The sequence below is a fragment of the Panthera onca genome, chromosome A1, assembly GCF_046562875.1.
Source record: "Panthera onca isolate mPanOnc1 chromosome A1, mPanOnc1 haplotype 2, whole genome shotgun sequence".
NCBI lineage: Eukaryota > Metazoa > Chordata > Mammalia > Carnivora > Felidae > Panthera > Panthera onca.
Genome location: NC_138339.1, coordinates 78,264,700 through 78,282,843, shown reverse-complemented (window position 1 = coordinate 78,282,843; position 18,144 = coordinate 78,264,700). Strand labels below are relative to the sequence as shown.

At 33.5% G+C, this 18,144-nt stretch overlaps 1 long non-coding RNA gene across 1 annotated transcript in view; it reads right to left on the bottom strand.

The window, feature by feature from the left end:
• Positions 1 to 1,914: 1,914 nt before the first annotated feature.
• The window catches only part of LOC132680151 (uncharacterized), a 68,828-nt gene continuing 52,598 nt past the window's right edge, over positions 1,915 to 18,144 (bottom strand). The window contains exons 2-3 of the long non-coding RNA XR_009610545.1: positions 7,208 to 7,317; positions 1,915 to 2,048 (exon numbers count right to left, since the gene is read on the bottom strand). This is a non-coding gene — a long non-coding RNA (uncharacterized LOC132680151). The remainder of the gene's footprint in view (positions 2,049 to 7,207; positions 7,318 to 18,144) is intronic.

Genomic DNA, 18,144 nt, shown 5'->3' with positions numbered 1-18,144 from the left:
GATACAAAATCAATGTACAGAAATCAATTGCATTCTTATACACTAATAATGAAGCAGCAGAAAGACAAATAAAGAAACTGATCCCATTCACAATTGCACCAAGAAGCATAAAATACCTAGGAATAAATCTAACCAAAGATGTAAAAGAACTGTTTGCAGAAAACTATAGAAAGGTTATGAAGGAAATTGAAGAATATACAAAGAAATGGAAAAACATTTCATGCTCATGGACTGGAAGAATAAATGTTGTTAAAATGTCAATACTACCCAAATCAATCTACACATTCAATGCAATCCCAATCAAAATTGCTCCAGCATTCTTCTCAAAGCTAGAACAAGCAATCCTAAATTTGTATGGAACCAAAAAAGACCCCGAATATTAACAGGAATATTGAAGAAGCCCAAAGCAGGAGGCATCACAATCCCAGACTTTTGCCTCTACTATAAAGGTGTAATCATCAAGACAGCATGGTATTGGCACAAAAACAGACAAAGAGACCAATGGAATAGAATAGATACTCCAAATTTGGCCACCAAAGTATGGCCAACTAATCTTTGACAAAGCAGGAAAGAATATGCAATGGAAAAAAGACAGTCTCTTTAACAAATGGTGCTGGGAGAACTGGACAGCAACATGCAGAAGAATGAAACTAGACTACTTTCTTACACCATACACAAAAATAAACTCAAAATGAATAAAGGATCTGAATATGTACAGGAAACCATCAAAACTCTAGAGGAGAAATCTATAACCTAAGCTGCAGTGATTTCTTACTCAACACATCTGCAAAGGCAAGGGAATTAAAAGCAAAAATGAACTATTGGGACCTCATGAAGATAAAAAGCTTCTACACCGCAAAGGAACAATCAACAAAACTAAAAGGCAACCGAGGGAATGGGAAAAGATATTTGCAAATAACATATCAAAGGGCTAGTATCCAAAATCTATAAAGAACTCACCAAACTCCACACCCAAAAAACAAATAACCCAGTGAAGAAATGGGCAGAAGACATGAATAGACACTTTTCCAAAGAAGGCATCCAGATGGCCATCAGACACATGAAATGCTCAACGTCACTCATCATCAGGGAAATACAAATCAAAGCCACAATGAGATCCCACCTCATGCCAGTCAGAGTGGCTAAAATGGACATATCAGGATACTATAGATGCTGGACAGCATGTGGAGAATTGGGAACCCTCTTGCACTGTTGGTGGGAATGCAAACTGGTGCAGCCACTCTGAAAAACAGTGTGGAGGTTCCTCAAAAAATTAAAAATAGACCTACCCTATGACCCAGCAATAGCACTGCTAGGAATTTATCCAAGAGATACAGGATTGCTGATGTATAGGGGCACTTGTACCCCAACGTTTATAGCAGCATTTTCAACAATAGCCAAATTATGGGATTTCCATCAATTAATGAATGGATAAAGAAATTGTGGTTTATATACACAATGGAGTACTATGTGGCAATGAGAAAGAATGAAATATGGCCCTTTGTAGCAACGTGGATAGAACTGGAGAGTGTTATGCTAAGTGAAATAAGTCATACAGAGAAAGACAGATACCATATGTTTTCACACATATGTGGATCCTGAGAAACTTAACAGAAGACCATAGGGGAGGGGAAGGAAAAAAAAGTTAGGGAGAGAGCCAAACCATAAGAGACTCTTAAAAACTGAGAACAAACTGAGGGTTGAGGAGGAGTGGGAGGGACGGGAGGGTGGATGATGGGCACTGAGGAGGGCACCTGTTGGAAGGAGCGCTGGGTGTTGTATGGAAACAAATTTGACAATAAATTTCATATTAAAATTTTTTTTAAGAATACAAATTAGATACATTATAAAATATTTATTTTAACAATTACTTTTCTTATAGAATTTTCTTCAATATTTAAAATTATGCTCTGTTTTCCAGCTGTTTCAGATCATTTTTTTGGATTGGGATTTTGTTTCTATTTATTCATCCTTCAACAAAGAGGGTTCTAGGAAGAACCAGTATCCACCGTAAGCTGCAAGGGATGTTCTCATTTTCTCTTGATTTACTGGAAAAAACAAAACAAAACAAAAGAAAAAAACCTGTTCACAAATCAAGTAACTAGTCATTGATAAGCATGTGCATCACTGAAATTCAAGTTCCTAAGGCTGATCCTAGCTTCTACTGAAATTGTTCCGGTTGGTGGTTGGGTTCACTTTCTGCTCATTTTAAAGATGTAAAACCCTTGTTTATACACAAATTACACATAAAAATTGACTATCTTAACAGGCCTTGATCATAAAGCTCTTAATGTCTTTCAGAACTACATGGCTTAGTTATCTAATATTTCTGTATCCAAAAGTGTAATGATTTCCCTAACAGGTCCCTCTCTAGCCATACTCATATTGTATACCAGGAGTTTAAATTATTGAATGGGAATGGAAACAAAGAATCTGTTTGAAGTGGTGATTAGCAGGATTTCTGTAGTATAACACTTGTATAAAAATGGCCTCTAAAAATCTATAGATTATAGAAAATGTGGCAGACAAAACCTTTTTACTACATTTTAAAAAGTCACCAACATAGTTTGTGGTGCCTGGGTATCTCAGTCAGTTGAGCATCTGACTTTGGCTCAGGTCATAATCTCACAGTTCATGAGTTCAAGGCCGGGTTCAGGTTCTCCACTTTCAGCATGGAGCCCACTTTGGATTTCCACTTCCCCACTCACACTTTCTCTCAAAAATAATACACATAAAAAAAGTCATCAGCATTGTTTTTTTTAATTTTTTAAATCTTTATTTATTTTTTTATTTTATAATTTTTTTTTAACGTTTATTTATTTTTGAGACAGAGAGAGACAGAGCATGAACGGGGGAGGGTCAGAGAGAGAGGGAGACACAGAATCTGAAACAGGCTCCCGGCTCTGAGCTGTCAGCACAGAGCCCGACGTGGGGCTCTAACTCATGGACCTCGAGATCATGACCTGAGCTGAAGTCGGCCGCGAGATCATGACCTGAGCTGAAGTCGGACGCTTAACCGACTGAGCCACCCAGGCGCCCCTAAATCTTTATTTATTTTTGAAAGACAAAGAGAGACGGAGTGAGAGAGGGGTAGGGGCAGAGAGACAGAATCTGAAGCAGGCTCCAGGCTCTGAGCTGTCAGCACAGAGCCCCATGCAGAGCTCAAACCCACAAACTGCAAAATCATGACCTGGGCCAAAGTTGGACACTTACCTGACTGAGCTACCCTGGCACCTCAAAAGCCACCAACATTGTTTTAAGTAAGGAACATTTGTAGTGCAGCTAAGTCACTGTCATTTCATTTCCAGGGCCTTGAATTTAAAATGAGACTGATGTCAATATGGTAGTTTTAAGCATCATCATGTGTGCCTATTTATAAATTGAGAACCAGTGAAGCAAGAACTACTAGTCTGCTGCTAAGACAGGAAAATTCTGCTAACTATGATTTAATCAACATTGGATCTTAAATTCTGGATTTGCATTCAAACATACTGGAAACTAACTTCTGGGTTGAAAAAATACCAATAAATCCTTTGTAGTCTTGAATTTATTAACTGCCTTATATCTGAGATTTCTCATTACAAACACTTTAATTTTATCTCCAGTTATGGGGTTATCCAGTGACAGTGGGATGAAAGAATACCATGAACTCTTAACAGTTCTTTTACTAAGTTTTATGGGCAAAGCAACAGCCTGACCATTATGCAGTAACAGTTTTATTTAAGGTTTTTTAAATGGCCAGATTTTATCCATAATTATACATTACAGCTTGAACAAAGAATATAATATTTTTATAAGACTAGCCATCCCATCTGACAAATGGAAATTACTGAACAAGTCATTTGATATATATTACTTATTAGTATTAAAATAATTGTGATTCATGGCAAAGCCTACTCAATGTTGTAATTTCAGTTCTTCATTGTCATTCTTAAAAATCTATCTGAAAAATAATAGCTCTTGAAAATCATATCAAGAATAAAATTTGCTAAATGAATGACTCTCTTTGGAAATGAATAAACAGCTCAAGAGCTTAGCAATCAATCACTGCAATGATACTATAGAAATATAATTTTCTGTTCCATTAGTATTCGGATTATTTGCTGTATTTTTCTGATATTTAATATATTGGTTTGTTTAAATTATTATGAACAGTTATTTTATACTTCTGTTTATTTCACTATAATATTTAGCTTAATCTATAATTTCAGTGACCTTCTTTTGTTTATATATAAATGCTCTTTCTAGGAGATCTTGCCAATTACCAACTGCCTTAATTACTGAATAAATAAATGTAATGAGAGATTCAGTACAATGTATTTGTTTCTTATAAGATAACTGGGTGAAACTCTATCAAGATTTCTTATCAGATATCTTTGTCTTTTATTTTCAATGAAGTGAAATCTGATGCTATTAGCTTATTTACCAAAGGCTTATAAATGATATTCATTAATCTCACAGATAGTTGATATTAAAAAATTGATTTGATATTATGAAAAACTATATGCCAATAACTTAGACCACCTAAAAGAAATGGATAGATTCCTAGAAACATATAACCCACCAAAACTGAAGTAGTAAGAAATAGAAAAATTTAATGGACCGATTACCAGCAAGGAGATTGAATCAGTAATCAAAAAATGTTCCCAACAAGCAGAAGTCCAAGAGCAAATGGCTTAAGAGGGGACTTCTACCAAAAGATTTAAAGAAGAGTTAATATCTATTCTTCCCAAACTCTCCCAAAAAATGAAGAAAACTTCCAAATTCATTCTGTGAGGCCAGTATCATCCTGATGCCAAAACCAGATAAAGACACCTCAAAAAAGATAACTATAGGCCAGTATCTCTGATGAACACAGGCTCAGAAATCTTCAAGAAAATACTAGAAAACCAAATCCAGCAATACATTAAAAATGTCACTCGCCACAATCAAGTGGGATTTATTCTTGGGATGTAAGGATGGTTCATTATTTACAAATCAATCAACATGATACATCACATCAGTAAGAGAAAGGATGAAAACCGTAAGACCATTTTAAGAGATACAGAAAAAGCATTTGACAAAGTAGAACATCCATTCATGATATAAAATCCCTCAACAAAGTAGGTTTAGAGGGAACATACCTCAAAATAATAAAGGCCATATATGAAAAAACCACAATGAACATCATACACAATGGAGAAAACGAGAGCTTTCCCCCTAAGGCCAGGAGCAAGATAGTGATGTCCATTCTCACCACTTTTATTAAACATTGTACTGGAAGTCCTAGGCACAGAAATCAGACAGCAAAAAGAACTAAGAGAAGACCAAATCAGTAATAAACAAGTAAAACTTTCAATATTTGCAGATAACATAATACTATATATAGAAAACCATACAGACTCCAACAAAAAGCTACTAAAACTAATAAATTCAGCAAAGTCACAGGATAAAAAAAGATCAATATGCAGAAATCTGTTGCATTTTTAAAAATTTTATTTCATTTTTAATTGGTCTCTATACACAACATGGGGCTTGAACTCACACCCCAAGATCACCACTCATGCAGTATTGAGGGGAATGCAAACTGGGGCAATCACTGTGGAAAACAGAATGGAGTTTCCTCAAAAAATTAAAAATAGAACTACCCTATAATCCAGTAATTGCACTCCTGGGCATTCATCCCCAAATACACAAACACTAATTCAAAGGGATATATGCACCCCTATGTTTATATCAGATGTACCTTAGCCAAATTACAGAAGCAGCCCAAATGTCCAACAATTATTTAGTTATATTATCTAATCATAAATAATATTGTTTATGTTAATATTAGTCATAAAATATTATGATTAAATAATTTATTACACTTATAAAAAGAATGAAATCTTGCCATTTGCAAATGTCCAATTATTTAGTAATATTTTTTAGTCATAAAATTATTTGTTAATATTTGTCATAAAGTATTATGACTAAATACTTTATTATTTACTTGCAAAAAGCAATGAAACCTTGACATTTGCAATAACATGAATGGAACTCAAGAGTATAATGGTAAGCGAAATAAATCAGTCAGAAAAAGACAAGTACAATATGATTTCACTCATAGGTGGAACTTAAGAAACCAAACAAATAAGCAAAGTAAAAAGAGAAATCAAGAAACAGCTTCTTAACTATAGGAAGAAACTAGAGTAGAGGTAGATGGGCAAATGGGTTAAACAGGTGACAGAAATTAAGGAGCACACTTGGAAGAGCACCAGGTGTTGTATTGGACTGCTGAATTACTATAAATACATCCGAAACTAGTATAACACTGTATGTTAACTATACTGAAAGAAATATAATTTAAAGAATGATTTGTATTATACTGAGAGTTGATTCAAAATTCTTCTTGTTTAGATTACTTAATATCTATTTTGCACACCTAGAAGATAAGAAAAAAAAAAAGGTGTGTGTGTGTGTGTGTGTGTGTGTGTTTAATGCAGCAATGTGCTTGTAGCTGTTAACAGGCTCTCCAGAGAGGACAGGAACTGATTTGTAGCATTTGACAATTTCTCTGATGTAAACTGTCCCATCAAGGACAATTTTTGTGCTCCTCATGTGAGGTCACTAAATGAGGAGTTAGGAAGGAATAAATACAATCACTTTCATGAGCCTATAAAAGCTGATACTGATAGCCACCATGACATTAAATATGACAAAGTTTTTTACTTAAAGTTTATAATTAGGTAAATATATTAAAATCTCCTGAATGTGTTTTAAAATGTATGGTGGTCTATAATTGAAGGTTAAAAGTTGTTTTGTAGTAATAGGTGGCCTTAAAAATAAGCTTTTGTTATGCCCTTTGCCAGGTCTTATGCTAATGTTTCAAATTTTCCCATACTTTCTACCCAAAGATTCTTTCAAATGTCACCTCCTCACCCATCTCACTCCATTTGTTCATAATTATTAGAGTTTCATCACACCCAGCAAATGGTAGCTGATCTATGTGCTATTTCCCTCATCTCCTACTTGATACACAACAACATTTTCTAAATGTTCCTAAGTACTTAAATATGGGTGTACACCTGAAAAATAGACCACAAAACAACAAAACAACAAATGATTTTTAGTAAGTTTAGTAAGTTTTTTAGTAAGTTTAGAGCAGGAATGGCATTTATTGACTTTTCAAGTGTGTCAATTTAATTATTATATTATAATATGTGATTAATAAAATCATTAAAATTACCTTCTGATATGAAAACCTTCTTCTGTTAGGAATTCACATAAAGCACCAAATGTATATTACACTGAAATATTGGAAACCAGGAGGATTAGGTGGAAAATGGAGGAGGGATGCTGTGAAAACGGAGGTAAACATTTCAATAACATTTACTAGGTATTAAAGGAAAAACAAATTCAAAATGTCTTTCCTCCAAATATGCTGGCACTTGCATAAAACACTGGAGATATCTCACCTTGGGAAATAATTTATAGCTGAAGTCCTCACTTCTTTTCTGTAAGAATTGGAATCATGCAAATATAGAAAATGTGCTCAAGATCCACAAACAATCTTAGTGATTTATATTTCTGCTCAAGATCTATTATTTTATCAAAAGAAAAAGCTCAAATAAAAACTTCAGAATCAACCAAGAAACAGACTCTTAACTATAGAGGACAAACTGATGGTTCCTGTAGGAGAGGGGGGTTGAGGGATGGGTTAAAGAGGTAATGGGTGTTAAGGAGAGCACTTGTGATGATCACCAGGTATTGTATATAAGTGATGAATCACTAAACTCTATACCTGAAACTAACATTACACTGTATGTTAATTAAGTGGAATTTAAATACACATTTGGACAGAAAAAAAAAGCCAAATGCTCACCTTCATCTAATATAAAACAAGAATCTATTTATACACACAGGACATAAATTACCATTCTTTTTGTTTGTTTATTTATTTTGAAAGAGAGCATGCAAGCACGCAAACGGGTGAGGGGCAGAAAGGGAGAGAGAATCCTAATCGGGCTCTTCATTTGTCAGTATGAAGCCAGATGCAAGTTTAAATCCATGTACAGTGACTTCATAACTTGAGTGGAAACCAAGAGCCTGACACTTAACTTATTGAGCTATCCAAGCACCACAATTACCATTATTTTCTGTCTATGCTAATGCATACAGGTTGCTTAGATCATGGGTGATTTACATTTACTCAAGTTACACTAAGTAAATTCAGCAATACAGGTAATTCTAATTACCCAAGTATTTGCTTTCCAAACAAACGGTATGGATGTTGTATAGCAAAGAGAAAACATCAAAACAAAATAATTCACCAATGACAAAACAACTTAAAAAAAGTAACTATCTCTCAAACATCCACACCCATCTGAAATGTTTGCCTCTTCCTGAATGGAATATGAACAGATTTGTACATTTGTAGGCTTAGAGTGTGGCTTGTTTCATGTGGTTCAACACTTTTGAGATACATCCATGTAGATGCATAGGGATGTATGTCTCAGCAGTCTGTTCCTTTTTATTAACATATGGGTGTGTTAACGAAATATTTATTTACTTATTTATTTAATGTATTTAATTGCAGTTGATGGGCACTTGTTTTTTTTTGGGGTGGTGGTGGCTATTATTGAAATAGCCCTTAAATGTATTTGTATACAGGCCTTAGTGTAGACATTTATTCTCATTTCTCTTGGGTAAATACCTAAGGGGATTATTGGCTTATGTAGTATATTTTTGAGCTCTTAAGAAACTACCAAACTATTTTCCAAAATGGCTATTCATTTGACCAGCTTTCTGCTTATCTCCTCAGTCACTTCAAAACCCAGTTTTTCCTCATCTTCTCAGGTACTTTGGAGTGTCTTGTCTTTCTTTTTTTTTTTTTTTTTTTTAATTTTTTTTAACGTTTATTTATTTTTGAGACAGAGAGAGACAGGGCATGAATGGGGGAGGGGCAGAGAGAGAGGGAGACACAGAATCGGAAGCAGGCTCCAGGCTCTGAGCCATCAGCCCACAGCCTGACGCGGGGCTCGAACTCTTGGACCGAGAGATCGTGACCTGAGCTGAAGTCGGACGCTTAACCGACTGAGCCACCCAGGCGCCCCTCTTGTCTTTCTAATATTAACTATTCTCATAGGCATGTGCTAGTATCCATTATGGTTTAAATTTGCATTTCCCTAATTAATAATTTTGAACATTGTGTCATGGGCACAGTGCAATTCATATATATGCCTTGGTGAAGTTCTTTGTTCATTTTTAAATAAAAAATGTTGCCCCATTTCTTTTATTATATTGTTACCTTATTGTTGAACTTCAGGGAAATTCTCCATATTCTGCATTCAAGCTTTTTATCAGGTAAGTGTTTGCAAATATTTTCTTTTGGTCTATGTCTTGTATTTCATTTTACTAAGTGTCATCCAAAGAGAAATTTTAAATTTTAATAAACTTCAGTGCATACATTTTCCCTTTAATATTTGTGCTTTTTACAACCTAAGAAATTTTGCCTAACCCAAGGTCACAAAGCTTTATTTCTTATGTTTTCTTCCAGGGTTTTTTTTTTTTTTTTTTTTTTTTTTTACTTATTGAAGCCTATGATCCATCTTGAGTTAATTTTTTGTATATACTTAAAGTAACAGTGAAGGTTTATTGACTTCAAATTCCCAATGTTCCAGCACTACTTATTAATAAACATTATTTTTCTTACATTATTTCATTTACATAGTTCTTAAAAATTAATAGACCACACATGTGAGGGTTTAATTTTAGGCTTTGTGTTTTGATTTATTGATCTATGCCTATCCATACAATACTGCATCGTTATGATTACTATAGCTCTATAATGATATTTGAAGCCGGGTAGTACAAAATTCTCTCACTATGGTTTTCATTAGATAAATATAAATTAAAATTACAACTTCATTCCTCCACACAACTCAAATATCTAGGATTTTTTTATTCATCAATTTTAAATATCAGTGAGAATCTGTGGTAAGTGGATTTATTATACTTGTTTGTAGCACTGTAAATTTGTCCAATATTTTAGAAAATTCTATGAAAATAACTTCTAGGAATATAAATATGCATTGTCTTATAGCCTAGAAATTCTACTTCTACATAATAGGAGTCAACTTCAACTTGATATAAAAAAAATTCCAAGAACTGTAGATCATAAATGGCAATAGATGTTCTTACTACTATGCTTACAATGGGTACTTCAGATCAATGCAAATAAGTGAATTACATCTAGATACAACCTAGATAAGTTGCATAAACATAATGTTGAGTGAAAAAAAAGCAAGAATCAGAGGATAATATAAAAAGGACAAAAACCTGTCTATAGTGTTAGAAGTCATGGTAGAACCCACTTTGGTCAGGAGGTGGAAATAGTAACTAGAAAAGATAGTAGCGGTTTTCTGAGTGTTAAATTTTTGTAGGTTTGGATGACAGTTATCTGAGTGTATTCACTTTGTAAAAATTCACTGACTTATTCATTGTACTCTTTTCCATATGTATACGAATTATTTCAAAAATGTTTATTATAAAAGGGCCTCACATTTCATTTAATAGAAGGACATCAATATAGAACCCTCATAATGTATTCAGTGGAGTAACTAAGGAGCACAGAAACTTTCTAAGATAACCATTTGCATTCCAAAAATAGAATAAATTCAGGCATCATATTCTTCCATATGAAATAAAAAATATAAACTATTTCTTAAGGTCTATGGGCAGAAGCAAGGCTATCATTCCACATGTTTTAAAGGGAGTGTAGGCTTTAAAATAAGGGTATATTTTGTGTTAGGCTTTTTTGTGAACATCTACTGTCCTAATTTGGATACTGCTATTATATAATTGTTCACATGCTCAAAGTCAGAGTTCAGCAAACTTTTTCTGTAAAGAGCTGGATGGTAAATAGTTTAGGCTTCCTAGTCCACATGGTCTTTGTCACAACTACTCAACTCTGCTGTCATAGAGCATTAACGCCCAGGAATAACATGTAAACAAATGAGCTTACAAGTGTTTTAATAAAACTTTTGACACTGAAATTTGAATTGCATATAATTTCACATATATTTAAATATATTTTTTAAAATCTTTTAAACATTTAAATATTTAAAACACAGGGGGGCCTGGGTGGCTTAGTCAGTTAAGCATCCTACTCTCAGTCTCAGCTCAGGTCATGATCACGGTTCATGAGATTGAGCCCCATGTCAGGCTCTGTGCTGATAGTGTGGAGCCTGCTTAGGATTCTCTCTCTCCATCTCACTCTTTGCCCCTCCCCTATTTGCACTCCTCTTTTTCACTCCTCTTTTTCACTCCTATTTTTCAAAAATCAATAAACATTAAAAAAATTAAATATGAAAGAAATTCTTGTGGAACATACAGAAATAAGTAGTGAGCTATATTTGGCCCATGGATTTCATTTTGTTTACCAAATATTAGCTTTTTTTCACCCTTTTCAATTTTGTCTGTAGTGTTCTAGTCTCAGGGCATAACATCCTGGAATCTGCTTGATTTTTTTTTTTTCTTCTCTGAGGCCTAACAGAAACCAAAGAGAAAAAAATTCCTGTATGATGGTTTCCTTCTAGTCAAGAAGCTGCTCATACACTACTTACTGGTCACTTAGTCATTAAGCTACTCTATTCTGCTGTAGTGTATGCAAATTTTACTCCAGAAATAGCAAGGACATGTTTAAATATATCTTCTCTAGAACAGATATTAAGCTGACTGCAGGGGCCTGGCAATACTCTGATACTGTTTGCATATTTTATGCATGAATGTGCATTGTTTATGGAGACCTGAATATATCACTTTCATCTGATTTTAAAGAAGTCCATGGCTCAGAAGATTTTAGGTAGCATGGTTAAATCCCCAACAATATGACAACTTATAGTCAATTAATCTTTGACAAAGCAGAAAAGACTATCCAACGGGTAAAATAATGTCTCTTTGGGAAAAGTGGACAGCAATATGCAAAAGAATGAAACTGGACCACTTTGTTACACCATACACTAAAATAAATTCAAAATGGATTAAAGACCTAAATGTGAGACCTGAAATCATAAAACTCCTAGAGAAGAACACAGCCATAACCTCTTTGACATTAGCCATAATACCTTCTTTCTAGATATGTCTCCTGAGTCAAAGGAAACAAAAATAAACTCTTCTACATCAAAATAATTTTATTTTATTGAGAATAAAAACCTTCTACATGACAAAGGAAACAATCAGCAAAACTAAAAGGCAACCTCCTAAACAGAAGATAATTTCAAATGACATCTGTATCCAAAGTATATAAAGAATTTAGAAGACTCAACACCCCAAAAAAATGAATCAAAAAATGGGCAGAAGACAGAAGTAGACATCTTTCCAAAGAAGACATATGGATAGTCAATAGACAGATGAAAAGATGTTCAACATCACTAACTATGAGGGGTATGCAAATCAAAACTACAATGAGGTATCAAGTCACACTGGTCAGAATGGCTAAAATCAACAACACAGGAAACAACAGGTGTTGGCAAGGATGTGGAGAGAAGGGAACCCTTTTGCACTGTTGGTAGGAATGCAAACTGGTGCAGCCACTGTGGAAAATAGTATGGATGTTACTCAAAAAATTAAAAATAGAACTACCTTATGATCCAGTAATTGCACTACTAGGTATTTATCCAAAGGATACAAAAATACTAATTCCGAAGGATACATGTACCCCAATGTTTGTAGCAGCATTATATACAATAGCCAAATTATAGAACCAGCCCAAGTGTCCATGGACTGATGAATGGATACAGAAGAGTGGTGTGTGTGTGTGTGTGTGTGTGTGTGTGTGTGTGTGTGTATGTGTGTGTGTATATAATATTTGATATAGAATATTGAACTATATATATTATAGGATTATGTATATATATACATATATGTGTATATATATGTATATATATATGTGTGTATATATATATATATACACACACATATATATATATATATATATAATGGAATATAACTCAGCCATAAAAAGAAAAATCTTACTATTTGCAATGACATGGATGGAGCTAGAGAGTATAATGCTAAGCAAAATAAATCAGAGAAAGACAAATATCATATGATTTCACTCATACATGGAATTTAGGAAATAATTTTTTTTTTCTAAAAAAAGGAAATAGAGAGAAACAAACCAAGAAACAGATTCTTAATTATTGAAAACAACCTGATAATTGCCAGAGGTGAACAGGGTGAGGTGATGGGTTAAGTAGGTGATGGGGATTAAAGAGGACACATGTCCTGATGAACACCGGGTTGTATGGAAGTGTCGAATCGCTATATTGTACACCTGAAACTAATATTATAGTGTATGTTACCTAACTGAAATTTAAATTTAAAAACTTAAAAAAAAAAAAGAGCCCAGCATTATACCTATGCTCCTAGTACCTGTAAGGGAGGAAATGGCCACAATGAGGACTAACATATGTTGAAACGGGAAGAACAGAAAAGCTTAATTTAGAGAAAAAGAGTTACGTATTCTACAATATGCACATTAATGAAATTTTATTGTTTAAAAATATGAGGGGCGCCTGAGTGGTTCAGTTAGTTAAGCATCTGACTTTTGATTTTGGCTCAGATAGTGATCTCATGGTTCATAAGATTGGACCTACATTAGGCTCTGTGCTGACAGCATGAAGCCTGTTTGGGATTCTCTCTCCCTCTCTCTCTGCCCCTTCCCTGGTCATGTGTATGTGTGTGTGTGCTCTCTCTCACTTTCTCTCAAAATAAATAAACATTTAAAAAAAAGAATATTAGAGGTATAGAATTCTTAGTTTCTTTAAAAATGTTCTCATTAAACCAATTTGTTTTTTAAATTTATTTTATTTATTTATTTAAAGGAAAGAGAATGGGGGAGAGGCAGAGAGAATCCCAAGCAGTCTCTACACTGTCAACAAAGAACCCAATGCAGTGCTTGATCTCACAAACCTTGAGATCATGACCTGAGCTGAAATCAAGGCTCAGATGCTTAATCTACTGAGCCAGTAGGCGCCCCACGCAATATGCATTTTAGACTTAAACTAGAAACATTCTTTTTCTTTCACCAGAGCCTCTGCATTTATATCTTGATATTCTGTCATGGTAGTAAGATAAAAGTCTTTACTTGAACCTCCATTTTGAAGCTAGATACTTTGTTCATAGACCCTCCTCTGTCAATTCTGAGCTGACTGGGCCAAGCTACTGGGCATATATGCCCTTTGACCCATCTACTTCAACTCTGATGGTGTTTGTTTTGCACATGGAAACACAACTATTGCCCTGTTTTTGTATGTCATCCGGCTTAAATCACTTTTTTTTTTAATTTTTTTTAACGTTTATTTATTTTTCAGACAGAGAGAGACAGAGCATGAATGGGGGAGGGGCAGAGAGAGAGGGAGACACAGAATCAGAAGCAGGTTCCAGGCTCCGAGCCATCAGCCCAGAGCCCGATGTGGGGCTCAAACTCATGGACCGCGAGATCGTGACCTGAGCTGAAGTCGGATGCTCAACCGACTGAGCCACCCAGGCGCCCCCGGCTTAAATCAGTTTTATTGAAACACTAGGATAAGTACCCCTGGGCTGAATAGTCCATCTGGTTTCTAAGACTATCTTCTTACACAATCAGCAAAATCTCCTATGTACCTTCTTGATGTCACATATGTGGTTTCTTTTTCCTATTGCCTACCAGCAGTGTTTGCACTTACAACATTTTCCCTTTGTTTTTGCTTCAAGGACTCATATCTGGAAAGCCATGAACAGGGCAAAGTCAGCTGTCTGTTCATCTTCTAACACAAGTTGTTTCTTAGAGGACAGTCCTTTAAATGAGAAACCTTCAAGGATAATTGCTTATTATAAATGCAACTATCAAAGAGGTAAGTTTTAAAAATCAGCCTCAAAAGGACTTGTTCATAATGAGAAAGTGATTCTCATGATTAAAGATAATGTTCTAATCCACAGGTGTTTTTTTTTTTTTTTTTGCTGTACCTATCTTACCAATATTGCTAACAGTCTCCTTTTTCTCTTCCCACTTAACATAGTACGCAAGAAAACTTGCTTTTGAATGAAATGTTTTTGGTTATTTTCTTCCCATTTGTAGATTCAAATATCACACATATTTACATTTATAATTACATTCGTAATAGTTACTGTTAATTTACTTTTCCTCATTCAAAAGCACATTGTAGATGCTTCTATTCTAAATCACTTAGATCTGAATCATATTGTAAATTATTACATTGCATGTATTTTTTCATAACTGACTTTACTAAGGAATATTTAGATCAGGCTTTTTAGAAAGTATTATGGCCTGGCAGTCTATTGACATAAATCCTTTTAAACTAAGTGTTTTTGATGTTTTGTAGGCTTATTATTATTATTATCTCACTTGATTTTCCTTGACTCACTTGATTTTCCAAAAATGTTGTTTTGGGGGTAGTGATTTCTTCCATTTTTTCTACTTGGTATATTAATTACTGAGCTGTTAGATTTTCTGATTCTAAAAGTCAGTATCTTTTATACTTTATTTTAAAATTTATCACGATTTCTTTGATTCTTAGGAGTGATGTGTTCTATTTATTTAACTCATTTAAACTAAAGAAACTGATTTAATTTAAGAGGGAAAAACATCCTTATGAAGTAGATATAATGACTATATTTTACAGATGAGAAAATCGAGGCACATAGGGGTTAAGTAACTAAGCCAAGGTTATATAGTCATTGTAGAGTTTATAGTCTTAACCACTTAGGTAGAATATTTCTAGTATAGTTTTGCTTTTGGCTCTGGCTTTTAGAAGAATTCAAGAAATCAGTCTATTTCATTATTTTATTGTATCAGAAACCTTTTTTTTTTTTTTTTTTGCTATTCAACATTTCTATTTATTTAGTTTTTATCTCTAAGTTTGTTTTTTATTTTCACTTATGATTTCTTAACTGAAATTGCTAACACCTCTATTTCTTGTTGAATTGATAGTTTTTAAATTATGTTTCTATATTTTTTAAAGAACTATAATACATTGTTTTATAACTATATTTGTTAGTTTGTAAATATTTTCTTCATTTAACTTGTTTTACCAGTTTATGTTTTCAACTTTTTACAGTAAAAGTTCATTTAAATAGCTAATAAATAAAAACTTAATCTGGATAAGTATGGAATTTACAAGTTAAAAATGTTATATGTTCACTGCCTTCATTATTTGAATTTGTGGAACCAAAGTAGGAGACCAGGTTGTTATTTTATTTTTGTTTATTTTCTGTTTACTTTTTTTTTTTTTTTGGTAGAATGCTTTGTTGATTAAATTTAAATCTGAAGTACACTTTATGGATTTGGATGCATGGAGGCTTCTCAATATTTTATTTTCTTCCATTCTTTTTAAGTAATGTTATTCAAAAATATTTTTGTTCACCATGTTGTCTCTTTATTAAGAATGCCAATTATTCATGCTCTGCATTTCTTTTTCTATTATTAGAAATGTATTGACTTCTCTCCCTGTTTTGGAGTAGTTTTACTTGATTTGTTTTATTGCTTGATTTAAACATGATGTACTCTCATTCCTTTGAGATGCTTTTTCCTTTCTTTATATTTTTGGAGATCCCCAGCTTCAAAAAAGCTACTTAATTTTCTTGCAAAATATGGCCTAGTCTTTACCATTTAAAATGATGTTTAAACCTCTCAAGTGACATTGTAAGTTAATTCCTGAATTAACTCTTCCAGATTGCTTTTATTTTTTTATACCTGAATTCATTAAAAGAAATTCTTGAAAGTGTAAATATGTTGCAGGGTAGTATATATCAATTTTTGTTCTGTTTCCTGCATAAATTTTCATCACCTCTGTGAATATAATTTAGTGTATTTTTTATATTGGAGAATTTCGCTTATAGATAGCTATACTTAGTTGCTATTGAGTTGAGTTTTTAATTTTACTTTTTCTAACATTTTGAATTCTCCTTTAAGAACATGAGCTAGAGATTACTATTGTCATTTAGGTGTCATATTCCCATGCTTTGCGAACTCCTATGTCCTCTCATATACATGATATCAATCCACCTGCTGAATTTAGACATCCCTAATTCCACTGATCAGCAAATATTTATAGCTGTCATATCTGGTTCTGTTTGCCAGATCAGAGTTTGTTTTCATGAGCATGACCTTTTGTCTGCATAATAATGATTGATATAATTATTAAAATTTCAAAATTACTTTTTATTTCATGTTATAAAACAGTTACAATGATGAAAATAGTTATGTGCACATGTCTCAAACATTTAGTATAATTAAGAGAATGTTGGAAATAATAAGACCTGCTAATGGTATCAAATCATTGAACACACATTAGATGCATGTCTATTAGAGGTGCATACAATTATAAACAAAAAGAACAAAATAAATTATATTAAAAATCCTAGAAATAAATCATCTATTATTGTGTCCATCAGGGAAAATGAAATCTAAACATTTTATATTTTTAGGATTTTTTGGTATTAATAACCTCTCCTTTGATGCATATATTGGTTGACTTTTGCATATTAAATATCACATATTTCCAGGATTACATTGTCCACAAAATGATGAAAAAAAAACTAGAACCATGAACAGATTCTGCTAAAGATACTTACTGTATCTTTTCCCTATTCTTTCTTTGTTGGAACATTGGAACATTAGTGTTTGTGTCTAATGATAGTTTTCTACATCTCTCTTTCAAAGTAAGTGGTCTGTATTCCATGTATTCACAGGGTTGCAGCTGTTTCCTTCCTTCAAGTTTTCCTTACCAATTTTGAGATTCTAGACTTAGATAAGAAAAGGTGCATAGTGAAAATGATGTTCCTTTGTAGTTATTGTCATTCAAAAGGATATTGCAGGGGCTCTCAGCACAGAGCTTGCTTCACCTCTCTCTCTGCACCTATCCAGCCTGCACGCTCTCTCTCTCAAAAATAAACATTAAATAAATGGACATTGCGATATGAGAATAAGAAATAATTTCTATTTTTATAGTGCTGGAAATGTGTACTCAGAACTGGCATTATCTTGGTTCTAACTTTCAAAGTTAAATGTTGTGGACATGAAGTCCCAAAACTGGGAACCTTTCTCTCCAAGTCTAAGAGATCGCTCTCTTTCTTCTTTCTGTCTGATTTTATTATTCTGAAGCATAGTTTAACTGATTT